Consider the following 15929-nt stretch of genomic DNA (forward strand, 5'->3'; position numbering starts at 1 on the left):
TTTCCAAGTAGCTCATCCAACTGCTTCTTCAACTCTGCAAGTTCCAGTGGTGACATTCGGTACGGTGCTATGGAAATCGGTCCGGTTCCAGGTACTAGTTTAATGCTAAATTCTATCTCTCACTAAGGAGAAAACTCAGGTATGTCATCCGGGAAAACATTAGGAAATTCCTTCACCACTCGGATTCGTTCTAAGCTTAGTTCACTGTCATTCGAGCTAGCCACTAACGGAATGTACCCCTCATAATCACTGCCGCCTAAGGTAACTCTTACAGAATTCAGATATAAGGTGTGGGACAGAAATGGTTTAGTACATAGACTATCAGATGGAATAACAGTAGTTCTTTTAAAATAATCAAGGAAAACATGATACTTAGATAACCAATCTAACCCTAGAATAACTTCTAAACCACATAGAGGCAAACAGATTAGATCATGTATAAAAGTTCTGTTCCTAATAGTGAATGGTACTTGTAGGCACACTAAACTAGTCAAAGCATTTTGGGATGCAGGTGTATGGACAATTAGATCAAAGTTCAACTCAGAGAAATCTAGTCCCAACTCACGAGCAACAGTTAAAGAAATAAAGGAATGCGATGCACCCGAATCATACAGTACAGTTAGAAATCGATTCTTGACGTAACACTGACCTTGGATCAGGGCGTCTGATTGCATAGCATCATTAGCAGTCATGGCAAACACTCGACCTTGTTGCTGGGTTCGCGCTGGATTCCGAGTAAACCTCTTCGGGCAATTCTTAGCCATATGTCCTGGTTCATTACAAATATAACACTTGGATGTCCCAAACAACCAGGGTCTATTACCATGATCTTTCCCACACTGCCTACATGCAGTATTCACCTGTGCCTGTTGGGGTCGTTTACCATTATCCTGCCTTGGTCTACCTCCATTTCCACCCGTAGGGCGAACAGGAACGTTACTAGCTTGTGGATTCCTTCGCTGTGGCACACCAGGTGTCTTGAAGTTTGTCCTTCGTGGTTGCCAACTGTAGCACAGCCTCTGCTTTCTACTTGCAGGAAATATATACTCTTGGGAACGGAAAATTACTCTTGGGTTACCTCAGGGCAACAGATAAATAAACAAACATCTCTTGGGTTGCATTAAGCAACAAACAAATAAATAATATCTCTTGGGTTGCATTAAGCAACAAATATATATATAATATCTCTTGGGTTACCGCAAGCAACAAACAAACATCTCTTGGGTTGCTTCAAGCAACAAACAAATAAATAATATCTCTTGGGTTGCCTCAAGCAACAGATAATCATACAATAAGTACTTTACTCTTTCCTTTTTCTTTCATAATTGTAAATACGCAAGCGGGACTAGACCCACGCCCTTGCCAACAATCTCATAAATCAAATATTCTTTTCTTAAAAGAATCATTGAAGTTATTATTATTAAATAAGCCTTGAATATTTATTTTGATTAAGTCCTTATATTTTTTATAAAAATTTGGACATAATCTCCTTTAAAAATAGGACTTATCCACCCTTACAGGTTCCTTCTTTCTCAACAATTCATCAGCCTCTTTCAGCATTTGCCACAGTAATATATTCTCAAAAACATTTGATAATAGAAAATCTATTTCTTAAATTCCATATCCAAAATAATTACCAACACAACTTGGCAGCCTGATTTCCATTTTGTTTTTAAAATATCAAATGAATTCGGATTTACGCAAACTTTAAATCCATGCGACCGTCTCGGATTAAACTTTCTATTAAATTAAAAATCATAATTTTTCGTTGTCTCTAGCTTCGGGAATATAAGCAAAACCGTGACTGTTCTGCAGTGTTTTAAATCTAGAAGACAGCAGCAGCATACAACATTCGAAATTTCATATAAAATCCAAATTAAATCCAACCACCTTCAAAATTAATGTGGTTAAACATAACTTATCCAGATTTCTTTCTCAATTGGTTCCAGGGTCATACCATTTTTAATGAAGGAGTTACATAGCTTGGAAGTTAGGTAATTTTCTACAGAATTCTGGTTTACAAATCATTGAACATAACCTCTTCCAAGTCCCATAACTCACTTATTAAAACATGAAAAATCCTGAAATTTGAATCGTATATACTAAACATATTCAACTTTCACCTCCAATTGGTTTCATCTCAATATCATTCCATAATTAAAAATTATAAAGTCTCAAAGTTACTGACTTAGAAAATAAAACCTGACTTTTATTGCATAATACATCTTACTTTAAAAAAATCCAAATCTTTAAAACCACAACTCTAACAATTCTAAATTTTTATGAAATTAAAGTGTTAAAACCAAAGTTTTATTTAAAATTGGTTCCATTTCAAAATGCAAACTGGAGAATTTCTAATAGAGGAAACAAGTTGCTGCTGTGTTAAACGCTCAGCAGAAAAACCAGATTTGACATCCATAATTCAAAAATTCACCATAAATCATAAACTTAGTGAAAAAGTCTCAAATTCAGCAGTCCAGTTCCCTATATCCCCAAGCTCAATCCAGACTTGGTCCCACGTAATTCCGATAATCACAGAAATAGTTATATTTTTTCAAAGTTTCCGGCTTCCTTTAAAAATAATGCAGAAAATCAAGTTTTACATTTTAACTTTGAAAAATCATAACTAGTTCTATAATTAATTCAAACTTCTCAAAATTGAGTCCCAACAACAACTTTTATTATACTTTACTCAGCCTTTACTCTTATATCATTTCAATTATCGTTGAATAACTGATTCACTTCCAAAGTCACCTTTTAATTTCAAAAATCAGATTTTCAGCAATCTATTTAGTATTCAAAATCCAACCTTTCAAAACCCCTCAAAACCAATTCCAAATCAACTACCAACTAAGTTCATTAACATTACAATATACCAAATAACAACTCAACGGCAACAAATCCAACATAACCCATTAAAATTCAGAAATTCTCAACAATTAGTCATCAAACAATTCCCAATCCACATAATCAATCAATATCACTAATCAACAATTCCAAATCACAATCTCAACCATCCCAATCACAATTTCAGCCACAATTCAATATTCACATAATCAATCAATTACTCACAGCTATTGAATCTATTTGCAGTTATTCAATAAACCTTGTAGGCATTCTTAAATTAAAATCGTTTTAAACCCCTACCTCAATTAGTCAAAACCGTCGAATTTAAACGCAATGATGCCCTTCTTTTTTCCAGTTTTACAATAGCCAGTGCGACTGGAATAGTAGCAGTAGCCTAAGTTCTTCTGGGGAAGCAACAACAATAACATCGATGGTCCCAGATAAGGACGGCAATACCGAACAAAGACAGTAATGATTGGAAGCTAGGGAAGATCAAGAAAACAAGGCATGTTATGGTCAAGGCAGCAGCAAACCAAATAATGGCAACAGAACATAACTCAATGCTACCAGGGAAAAGCAGAATAGAACAGCAATGGCAGAGTAACCTACGATGAACATGAAGCATGGAGGCGATGGAAACAATGGCGGCGGACCTTCGGTGGCGGCGACGCGGTGATAACAGAGATCAAACGCGACAGAGCAGGTGGCACAGGCAGCCTCTTCTTTCTCCCCTGCAAGCTTCCTTCCTCACGCATCTCTTCTCCCTCGCGACAGTAATGACATCGCAACAGCAGCGGTGTGACGGGTTCGGTGGAGGCACAACGATGGTGACGCGAAAGTGCAGCTTCGACAGTGATAAAGGTGCGACAGAGACACAGCGGCGCTACCCTTCGCGCACAAGCTCTCCTCGTGTTTGTCCTCTCCCTCGCGAGCGTTCAGCTCCTCAACGGCTTCAAGTCTGACGGCGATGTGACCTTGCTTCAGCGGCGGTGATGGCAAGGCGAGTTAGCAACGGCTGCACGGCGATGGGCATGAATAATGGCGCAGGCGAGGTGCTACGGCAGCGAGCTGGACGGCGCAGAGTGCAGCTCCCTCTTCTCTGATTCCAAACTCTCTGTTCTCCCTTTCCATTTCTTTGTTTCTTTCTTTTGTTTGGGGTGTTAGTGTTTTGGAAGAAAGGTGGGGTGGGGAAAATTAGGATTAGGGTTTCTGATTTCCAATTTGGAAATTTAGGGTTAGAAATTAGGATTTTATAAAAGTATAAGGATAGATATGAATAGATATTTTGATAAAATTGAAAGGTAGAGTAATTTTAAAATCAAATATACTCTCTTAAAAATATTTAAGAACATTATTTATTAACATATTGCTAAGTTGAATTGATTATTTCTAATTTAAATTATAAAATAAGCATATTAATCACATTTTTATAAAATATAGTTTAAACTCAATACTAATTATTCAAATTAAATGATATAACTTTTTATTATTTTTCTATCACCGAAACTTTAATTTCAATTTACAAAATATCATGTCTAGCCCTAGTGCAGGTAATGAGCTCATCTGTTGGTTACTAACCCGCTCCCGACATTATCCAGCAACCTCTGTCTGGATAAGGCTTTCCTATTGGCTATACCCCTGTGTACAGGAAATAACCCCTCTGCCACCACAGGGTCCACTGCACGCAGGAAATAACACATCTGCCACTGCAGGGATGTACACCGACACACCTTCTGTATACAGGAAATAACCCCTCTGCCACTACAGAAATGGAACAGGTGGTCACGGTACTTCTGTAGCAGGAAATAACCCCTCTGCCTTACAGAAATAAAATATGGATCTGTACCACAGGAAAGCGTTCTCAGCAATCACACCATTATCTATCTGACTGCCTCACTGCAGCAGATGATCATACAAGTATATCTGGAGTTGCCTTAACGCAACAAATGAATAAACACATCTCTTGGGTTGCCTCAAGCAACAAATAAATATCTCTTGGGTTGCCTCAAGCAACAAATCATCACATAATCATTCTCATTATCATCATTCATCATCATTCTCATTATTCATCATCATTTTCACATTCTTATGCAGTACCTCTTTCTTTCTCTGTATCTCTTTACTCTGTTTTAATTACTCTGTTTTTTGCATCTCTTTTCTCTTCTTTGATTACTCTTTTCATCTGTATCTATATTACTCTTTTTCTATTTATCTCTTTACTTTACTCTGATTACTCTGTTCTCTGCGTTTCTTTACTCTGCTCTGATTTCTCTGTTTAACGTATGTATTTAAAGCTTATGTAAATTTTGGTACGAATAGTTAGTCTGTCCCAAGTATAGGTTCATTAAGTCTATACTGAAACATTTTAACTTTTCATATAATACCTAACCCTATTCGCAATTCCAGGACTAGCTATGTTGCCCTAGTTCGTTCACTAGTCTCTGTCTGTTTTTCTGTCATTAAAACTTTACAGACTTTTTCTTCTATTTTTATCTTTTCTTCAACTTTTTATTTTTATTTATCTTTGCCTCACTAATATGTTTTTACCACTCCCTAAGTGTTTTATGAAAGTAATTATGAGATTCTGTGCTTAAAGTTGTCTTTCTAAAGTTCTCTGAGTTGAACTTTGATCTAATTGTCCATACACCTGCATCCCAAAAATGCTTTGACTAGTTTAGTGTGCCTACAAGTACCATTCACTATTAGGAACAGAACTTTTATACATGATCTAATCTGTTTACCTCTATGTGGTTTAGAAGTTATTCTAGGGTTAGATCGGTTATCTAATTATCATGTTTTCCTTGAATGCTATGAAAGAACTGCTGTTATTCCATCTGATAGTTTAGATATTAAACCATTTCTATCTCATACTTTATATCTGAATTCTGTAAGAGTTACATTAGACGGGAGTGATTGTGAGGGGTACGTTCTGTTAGCGGCTAGCTCGAATGATAGTGAACTAAGCTTAGAACGAATCCAAGTGGTGAAGGAATTTCCTGATGTTTTTTCGGACGACATACCTGAGTTTCCTCTTCAGCGAGAGATAGAATTCAGCATTGAACTAGTACCTGGAACCGGACCGATTTTCATAGCACCATACCGGATGTCACCACTGGAACTTGCGGAATTAAAGAAGCAGTTGGATGAGCTACTTGGAAAGAAATTTATTCGTCCCAGTGCATCACCTTGGGGAGCTCCAGTATTGCTAGTAAAGAAGAAGGATGGTGGAATGCGACTTTGCGTGGATTACCGGCAGTTAAATAAAGTCACCATCAAGAACAAGTATCCACTTCCACGGATATATGATTTAATGGACCAGTTGAAAGGTGCAACTGTGTTCTCGAAGATTGATTTGCGATCGGGCTATCACCAGATTCGAGTGAAAGAGTCGGATATACCAAAGACTGCATTTAGAACTCGATATGGTCACTATGAGTATACGGTTATGTCGTTTGGACTAACTAATGTTCCTGCGATTTTCATGGATTACATGAGTCGTATTTTCCGTCCGTACCTTGATCAGTTCGTAGTAGTTTTCATAGACGATATTCTCATCTATTCGAAGACAGAAAGAGAGCATGAAGAGCATCTAAGAACTGTATTGCAGATACTAAGGACTCGGAAGTTATATGCTAAACTATCAAAGTGCGAGTTCTGGACAGAGAGGTGGCATTTTTGGGACACGTTATATCACAGGGAGGAATTGCAGTGGATCCTTCAAAAATTGAAGCAGTAGTGCAATGGGAACCACCTACGACCGTTACAGAAGTTCGGAGTTTTCTTGGACTAGCTGGATATTACCGGAGGTTTATTAAAGGGTTTTCTCAGATAGCCTTACCTCTGACTAGCCTTACACGAAAGGAAGTTCCATTCGTTTGGACGGCTGAGTGTGATAGAAGTTTCAAGATGCTTAAGGAAAAGTTAACAACTGCACCTGTATTAGTACTACCCGACCCACAGAAACCTTTTGAAGTATACTGTGATGCTTCTCATAAAGGACTTGGATGTGTGCTGATGCAAGACAAAAATGTGGTGGCTTATGCTTCCCGGCAGCTGAGACCTCATGAACAAAATTATTCGACGCATGACTTGGAGTTGGCTGCAGTAGTGTTTGCTCTGAAGATCTGGAGGCACTATTTGTATGGCGCTCAACTAGAAGTTTTCTCTGACCACAAAAGTTTAAAGTATATCTTTGACCAGAAGGATCTTAATATGCGACAGCGAAGGTGGATGGAGTTCCTGAAGGACTATGATTTTAAGTTAAGTTATCACCCAGGAAAAGCGAACGTGGTGGCAGACGCTTTGAGCAGGAAGAATTTGAATATCTCTTGGATGATGATAAAGGAAGAAAAGTTACTTGCAGAATTTGAGGACCTTAAGTTGGCTATGACTGAGACGTCAAGTGGAGTCCGTTTGGCCCAATTGCATATAACACCAGATTTTAAGATTAGAATTCAGCAAGCACAAGCACAGGATTCAGAAATGATGACGATGCTGAGACGGATGAAAGTAGAGGAACCAGAAGCTGTAAGACTAGGTCGTAGCAGTGTTTGGAGATACAAGAACAGAATTTGTGTGCCTAGCTCTGGAGATTTACGGCAAAGGATTCTTGCAGAAGCCCATCAAAGTAGATTCTCTATGCATCCAGGAGTAACAAAGATGTATCAAAATTTGAAACAAATGTTTTGGTGGCCGGGCTTAAAGAGAGAGGTAGCTGACTATGTCTCAAAATGTTTAACCTGCCAGAAGGTGAAGGTGGAACACCAGAAACCGTCAGGTGATGAGTATTTTGTTGGAAAAATAAATTTCTCCCAAAACACACAAATCCAACCGGCAAGTGCACCGGGTCGCATCAAGTAATAAAAACTCACGGGAGTGAGGTCGATCCCACAAGGATTGAAGGATTGAGCAATTTTAGTTTAGTGGTTGATTTAGTCAAGCGAATCAAGTGTTGGTTGGGTGATTTGTGATTTGCAGAATGTAAATTGCATGAAATTAAAGAGAGCAGGAAATTAAATTGCTGAATCTTAAAGAACAAGAAATTAAATGGCAGAAACTTAGAGTGCAAGAAATGTAAATGGCTCGAAATGTAAAGGGGATTGGGAGTTGGATTTGCAGAAATTAAACAAAGAAAAGTAACTTGCATCAAACAAAAGAGTAAAAGAAGGTTTGGGTTGAATTGGATCTTGAAGCAGTAAAGTAAATGAACATTAAAAGCAAGAAACAAAATGTAAATTGGGAATTCAGATCTCAAGACCCAGAGACTAGAAAACCAAGTCTAGGTCTCAATGCCTTCCTAGATCCAACAAGAACAATTGAAAGGAAATTGTAAATTGCGAGGAAAGTAGATGAGAAGCAAGTAACAGAAACGAAAATTCAATTAAGCAGTAAATACACAGAGAGATCCAAGGATGAGATTGAAACAGAATTTCTTCAATTCTCCAACCCAAAATCCAAGACAATTGTAATTGAAATTGAAAGCAATAAAACTGAGAGGAAGAGAAGTGAATTCTCCTTCCCCAAGACAAAGAAATTAAAGATCACTCAATATCCAAAGCTCTCCGAAAACTATTATGAAAATTTCAAAAGAAAGCTCTCTGAAGAACTTGAATTCTATCCTATTTATACACTTTCTTCAAATGATCTTCAAGCCTTGAGTTGGGCCTTTGCTCTTGGTGGAATTGGGTTGAAAGAGGCCTTGGTTGATTGCTCTTGAAGTTTGGAGAAGAACCAAAGTGAACCAATTGAACCGGTTTTGAGTTTTGCAAAAGTTGGACCAAAAGTTTGAGCAAACGTTAGGGGGCTAACTTTTGCCCAAACTTTTCATATCAGCAACTATATCCATCTGATACCAACGTTGGTGCCAAAGTTAGGGGTCTAACTTTGGCCCTAACGTTGGCCTTACCTTGTGCACTTGTGGCGCCAACGTTAGCCACCAAGTTAGGGGGCTAACGTTGGCGCAAACTTTTGCTCCTTCCCTTGTGATTTTCATGTGCCAACGTTAGCCACCAAGTTAGGGGGCTAACGTTGGCGCAAAATTTTGGTGCCCAGGGAGGTTTTCTTCATGCCAACGTTAGCCTCAAAGTTAGGGGTCTAACGTTGGCGCAAACTTTTGGGGCCCAGGAGTGATTTTCATGTGCCAACGTTAGCCTCAAAGTTAGGGGCTAACGTTGGCGCAAACTTTTGGTACCCAGGGAGTGATTTTCAAGTTCCAACGTTAGCCCAAAAGTTAGGGGGCTAACGTTGGGGCTAACTTTTCAACCAAAAGTTTGTGCAAAAGTTTGATGCTAACTTTAGGTCCAGCTTTTTGCTTCTTGGTTCAATTTCACTTATTCCATTGTCTTCTCTTTACTCCTAGCTATTCCTTCTTGCTTCAACCTTTCTCCAAGCTTCCTTCACCTATCATTAATCAACCAAACACATCAAATCTATGCTTGAAATCATGAGATATTCATTCTTTCATAATATGTGACAATAATAGTATAAAACCTCATGAAATAGCATGAATTCATACATGGTTGATTAAATCAAAGGAAACATGAAAATCTACCTAATTGGCTTGCTTGTAGCTCAAGAAAGTGCATAATTCTAATGAAAACAAAAGAAAAAGACTAGTTAAAATAGGCTAAGATGACTTGTCATCATCAGGAACCCTGTAACCCTTAGAAATACCACAATGGAAATGGGAGCAGATCACTATGGATTTTGTCACGGGATTGCCAAGGACCTCAACAGGACACAATGCCATTTGGGTAATTGTGGACAGGTTGACAAAATCAGCGCACTTCCTTCAGATTCGAGTTGACTATACATTAGAAAGGCTGGCACGGATATATATTCAAGAAATCTTACGATTACACAGAATACCTTCGTCAATTGTTTCAGATCGAGATCCGAGGTTTACTTCCAGATTTTGGGGAGCTTTCCAGAGATCGTTGGGAACAGAATTGCATATGAGTACAGCATACCATCCTCAAACAGACGGACAATCAGAGCGGACAATCCAAACATTGGAAGACATGCTAAGATCTTGTGTGATGGATGACCAAGGCAGTTGGGATAGATATATGCCATTGGTCGAGTTCGTCTACAACAACAGTTACCAACAAAGTATCGGAATGACACCATATGAAGCTCTCTACGGAAGAAGATGTCAAACACCATTGTGTTGGAATGACGACGGAGAAGCTAGTGTCTTAGGTCTAGACTTAGTGCAAGAAACTACTGAAAAGATAAAGGGGATTCGCCAGAAGATCCAGACAGCACAGAGCCGTCAAAAGAGCTATGCCGATAATAGATGTAGACCCTTAGAGTTTAGTGAGGGAAACCATGTCTTTCTTAAAGTAACCCTGACTACTGGAATAGGTAGAGCCCTTAAGACTAAAAAGCTTAACCCTCGATACATAGGACCTTTCCAAATACTTAAAAGAGTCGGTCTAGTAGCTTATCAAGTAGCCCTTCCTCCATATCTGTTGAACCTTCATGATGTTTTTCATGTCTCGCAACTTAAGAAATATATTCCCAATGAGAGTCATATTTTACAACCAGAGACAGTACAGTTACGAAACGATTTGACATATCAAGCATCACCAGTTCAGATCGTAGAAAAAGGTGATAAGCAGCTAAGAGGCAAAACTGTTCGCTTAGTCAAAGTAGCTTGGGGACAAAGAGGAGAAGAAGAGCACACTTGGGAACTGGAAGATAAGATGAAAGCTGATTACCCGCATCTATTCTCAGGTAACTAAAATTTTGAGGGCAAAATTTTCTTTTAGGTGGGTAGAATGTAACAACCCCGGTTTTCGAGTACGCGAGATCTTTTTTGAAGGTACGAATTTCTCCGGAAGATCAGTAAGGGGAAAACCTTTGATATATCATCAAGTATCTCAATCCTCATTGTCATTATGTTATCTTTAAGTTAGAACCTTTCCCGAGGCAAGCTCAATAATGCAGTCGCGAAGAACTTAGTTTTTGAACCGTATCGGTTAGGAGTTTTAATTCGATTTTTCGTAAATAGTCTCAGTTTGACAAACCGGACTCGATTTATGAGAGAAGAGAGATAATAGGATGATATTATCATTATATGAGTATTAGAAGCCTCTTGAATGATATTATAAGTTTACCTGATCAGTTTTAGTTAAAAACAGAAAACCGGTTTAACCGGGTTCACAATTTACTGGTGCAGCTTAGCACTAGCACCCTCTGATGACTTTAGCAATGCTAAGGCCTCATTATTCATGTTTTATTCTCATAATAAATATTTTGCTAGTGTCATTTATGCTAGTAGCTCAGAAAATAATTTTTAGAGATGTTTTTGCAAGTGTTCCGATACATCTAGTTTTAGTAGTTATACACCTGAGATATTTTAATATTATTTTAATCCACCTCCAAGCGAACCAATCACAACTCACCCTACACCCCCAAAACCCCCAAGGCTGGCTCATTTTCACTTTGTGGCCGAAAATAGGTAGAGAGAAAAAGAGAGAAAAGTTCTTAGTTCCAAATCTTCAAAGCTTGATTTCTGCTGAACTAAAACTCAAATCAAAATTTCAATCCGACCAAAATGATCCTCTCTTCTTTCTCTCCATGATCATATGACTTATCAAGGCTGGAATCAAGGTGAGTTGGCTGCACCATCTCTCTTTTGATTCGGTTTCAAGGAAACATGCTTAAATATGTGTTTTCTTGATGTGATTTAGGAGGAAAAAGTGCTTAAGGACCACCTGAAAGTTTGATTGAATTAGGAGCAGCAAGACCAGGTAGGGTGTCACGAAATTAATCTTGATTATTTGTGTTTGAGATGTGTGAATGTTGTATAATTTGGCTGTGCTAAAAATTGGTTGCATATATGATTGATTCTTGGTGAAAATTTGGTGAAATTTTGATGAAATTTGATGAAATTCAAGCTTTAAAGTTCATGTTCTTGGGCAGCTGGAAAAACGAAACCCTAAGCTTAAATTGAGGTTCAATTTGTGTTGAAATCATGTAGAAAAGATGGGATTTTAGTGGAAGCAATTTTATTTTGAATTATAGTAAAAATTGGTTGTTGAAAAGACTGAAAAACGGGTGAAAACAGAGAAAGAATCTGAAGAATTTATGAAGAACATGAAGAACACTTTGAGTGTGGTGAAGAACAATGAAGAACACCTTTTTGATTCATAAAAGGGCAAGGAAGTAATTATTTTGGTATTTGAGGGGTTATTTGGTAATTTCTGAAAGTTTGGATGGTAAAAGTAGAAATATTAAAAGTATAGGGCTAGACATGCATCATTCTTGTCTGCGCATCATTCTCTGTTGCTTTCCTTCTTGTGAGTGAACTATTTCTTTATGTTTGTCTGCTTGAGTGTTATGTCTGTGCTTTATTTCCTTGTGTTCTTCTGTTTGTGTTCTGTTTTCTGTTTTCCTATCTATTTTAACTACTGTTCACTACTTTACTGTATTCTAATATCTATCTGCTAATCGGAATCAAATAAATGAACGTAACTAATAACCCCGACCCTACTAAGAACTTCCCAGTTCTTACCCCTTCTCTCCCTTCCTCCCCCCTCAGATGGAGACGGGCGTGATCTTCTATGAGTTCGAGGACCCTTACGTCTACGAGGATCCGGTACATCACAGTTACTTCATTACAGGTTTGGAGTCTCGTATTAGACGATATGCATTACCTAATCGAGCTTTTCAACATCCTCTGTCTAGCCCGCATTTTGACCCCGATGCTCCTTACGACTTTCCCTTATCCTGGTTACATCCTGACGCACCTGGACATCCTTTTCCTGATAATCCCGGGCACCCTGTACCAGCTCAACCTTTGAATGAGGCGGTACCTGAGCCTATCATTCCTGATGAGCCTGAGTTAGCTGATGACTACGTACCTGTGATACCACCAGAGTGGGACTTTCCCCCTGAGCCGATCCCTGACTTTCCACAGCCTGATGAGCCGGCACTTCCGGACGGTGGGGTAGCTCCTATATACGCGAACGGACCTGTGCTCGCGAATGGTTTTGTACATAGTGACAGCAGTGTTTCTGGTGGATCTGAGGGTATAGCTGTAGCTGCGGATGATGAGGAGGAGGAGGATCCCGAGATAGAGATAGAGCAGGATGAGGAGATGGACGAGCCTCACGGCGATTCTCCGAACGGCCACGTGTAGATATAGTTTGACTGCGGAAGGGGCATTCTTTTGATGACACTCTAGTCTGACATTATCTATTAGTTAGTCTCTCACTTGTGTTAGTACACCCGAGAGCTAGGATCTATGGAGTGGTTAGGCTAGCCTGGGCGCCAGTGTAGCGGCTTTTTGTATAGGCCAGGCCCTGGGAGTGTCATGTATATATTAGCTACATAGGATGACGAGGATGTAGACTGACTTGACCTTGTGTAAATGCTACATGTTGTGTTATAGTGTACATGATGTATATTATCTGCTATATTTCTATATTTTTCTATGCTTGCTTTTATTACTCTCAATGTATGCTTGTTTATTTTACATTATCATCCGCAGCGAACAAAAAAAAATTACTCGTAAAATTGGCATCGCTCTAACAAGGAACAGGCTCCTATATTAAATAAAAATTAATAATTAGGAAGGATAAGTTAGTAACACTTAGCTTCTTGTATGACCATGGCATACTTTGGAACATTGAAATTTGAGGAAAAAGTGAAATTAGAAGTATTTCGGGTTGAACAAAAATCGGCCAAGGAATGGTTTTGGTTTCTTGTATCTAAAATATAATGTAATGTGAAAACTTATGCTAGAGACTCTAGGATAGGCAATGAATTTGAGATGTTGTTGATTGGTTAGAAGGGATTACATGGATGAAGGTGGAATTGGTGTTTTGTTGATGATGTATGTGAATTGTGTCTGATGATACTTGGTATGTACGAAGATTGAATTGAAGTTGAGAATTATGCTTGATTTGGTTAATTGGTTTGTATGTTGAACAATGTGAAATTTAAAGTCTTGGTTTTGAGGATTGATAAAAAAGGAAGGTTGGTATTTGATGATGTATATTGTGAATTGTGAACTTGTATTATTGAGTTAAAGTTGATGAAATAAAGAATTGATGCATTGTGGAATGAATATGGAAGTTGAAAATGTGGTTGAGGTTGAAACGGTAAGGTTTTGGTTAGTTTTAAAAGGATTGGGAAGTGCATATTTGAAAATTGGAGCTTGTTGGTTTTTTTTGTTGAAAACTTTGATTTTGGCCCAACTTTGGCGGAGCATAACTTAGTCCCCGGACGCCCAATTTGTATCAAATTTGTTTAGAAATAGAATTGGGTCTGAGATGTTTATGTCGTTCGAAGAACGGAGGAAAATGTTTTAAAATAAGGACGTTATGCTCGATCGAAGTTTGGTGCGGAAACTGGAAAAATGAGACTTAGCAGCTTTTTGTATTACTGCATAACATGCGTATGCATGCATCTTGTATGCAGGCAAAATTGTCTGCCCACACGTACGCGTGACATGGGGATTTTGCGTACCCGAAACTCGCATGCGCGACCAGTCGATTCTGCCTGGTCCGCATGAGTGCGCGAGAAAGAGCAATGCGTACGCGTAATGGGCTAAAATGCACGCTCACGCGTGCGCGTCGCCCACGCATACGCGTGACTGGGATTTCTTTGGCGCTAACGCGTACGCAAAACCTACGTGTACACGTGACCCTGTTTCCAGCAAGTATGATTTTTGTGCTTTTAAAACCGAATTTCAAGCTTCTAAGCCCCTATTTTCATCCTTTATGTCCTAAATCATTATAGAATGCCTAGTAATTAAGAAGAAGCTAGGGAAGGGGTAACTTGTGGATGAAGAAAATGGAAATATTGAGGAATTATAACTAATGATGATTGTATGAGTTGTTGAGGAGGATGGTAGGAGTGTTATGTATGATATCAGCCGAATGGCTATATATGATGATGGATTATGGCTGGTTATGAATTATGATCTTAAGCCGGATGGCTGAGATAAATGTTGACTTATGGCTGAGAATGAATGCATATATGCTGATTAATTGATATTGTGATTGTTACACTTCTACCTATCTGAGATATGAGTTTCCTTGGGTGAAAGCAGTGGCTAGCCATCACGTGCTCCAGGCTGAGACTCGATACTCTGCTGACCCTATGTCGTAAGTGTGGCCGGACACTGTTAAAGTTCTAGATGTGCTTGCCCCTGTGGATAAACACCAGTGAGGGTGTTGTATGTGATTATGATTATGTTTGTGAAGGCTGCACCATCTCTCTTTTGATTCGGTTTCAAGGAAACATGCTTAAATATGTGTTTTCTTGATGTGATTTAGGAGGAAAAAGTTCTTAAGGACCACCTGAAAGTTTGATTGAATTAGGAGCAGCAAGACCAGGTAGGGTGCCACGAAATTAATCTTGATTATTACTTGTAACGACCCAACTCCCAGTATGCCATGGTCATACAAGAAGCTAAGTGTTACTAACTTATCCTTCCTAATTATTAATTTTTATTTAATATAGGAGCCTGTTCCTTGTTAGAGCGATGCCAATTTTACGAATAACTTTTTTTTTGTTGCGGATGTTCATGTAAAATAAACAAGCATACATTGAGAGTAATAGAAAAGCGGCATAAAGAAACAGAGTAATACAGCTGATAATATACATCATGTACACTATAACAAAACATGTAGCGTTTACACAAGATCAAGTCAGTTTACATCCTCGTCATCCTACGTAGCTAATATCTACACGACACTCCCAAAGTAACTGTGATGTACCGGATCCTCGTAGACGTAAGGGTCCTCGAACTCATAGAAGATCACGCCCGTCTCCATCTGAAGGGGGAGGAAGGGAGAGAAGGGGTAAGAACTGGGGAGTTCTTAGCAGGGTCGGGGTTATTAGTTACGTTCATTTATTTGATCCCGATTAGCAGATAGATATTAGAATACAGTAAAGTAGTAAACAGTAGTTAAAATAGATAGAAAAACAGAAAACAGAACACAAACAGAAGAACACAAGGAAATAAAGCACAGACATAACACTCAAGCAGACAAACATAAAGAAATAGTTCACTCACAAGAAGGAAAGCAACAGAGAATGATGCGCAGACAAGAATGATGCATGTC

General features: G+C 38.7%; 1 long non-coding RNA gene across 1 annotated transcript; it reads right to left on the reverse strand.

Annotated features, from left to right (window-relative positions):
* On the reverse strand, positions 2550–4075 carry LOC110266017. Its single transcript, XR_002352838.1, has 2 exons — positions 3457–4075; positions 2550–3329 (listed from the first exon to the last, which is right to left on the reverse strand). It is a non-coding gene; the product is annotated as an uncharacterized LOC110266017 (long non-coding RNA).

This window comes from Arachis ipaensis, chromosome B08 (assembly GCF_000816755.2).
Source record: "Arachis ipaensis cultivar K30076 chromosome B08, Araip1.1, whole genome shotgun sequence".
Classification (NCBI taxonomy): domain Eukaryota; kingdom Viridiplantae; phylum Streptophyta; class Magnoliopsida; order Fabales; family Fabaceae; genus Arachis; species Arachis ipaensis.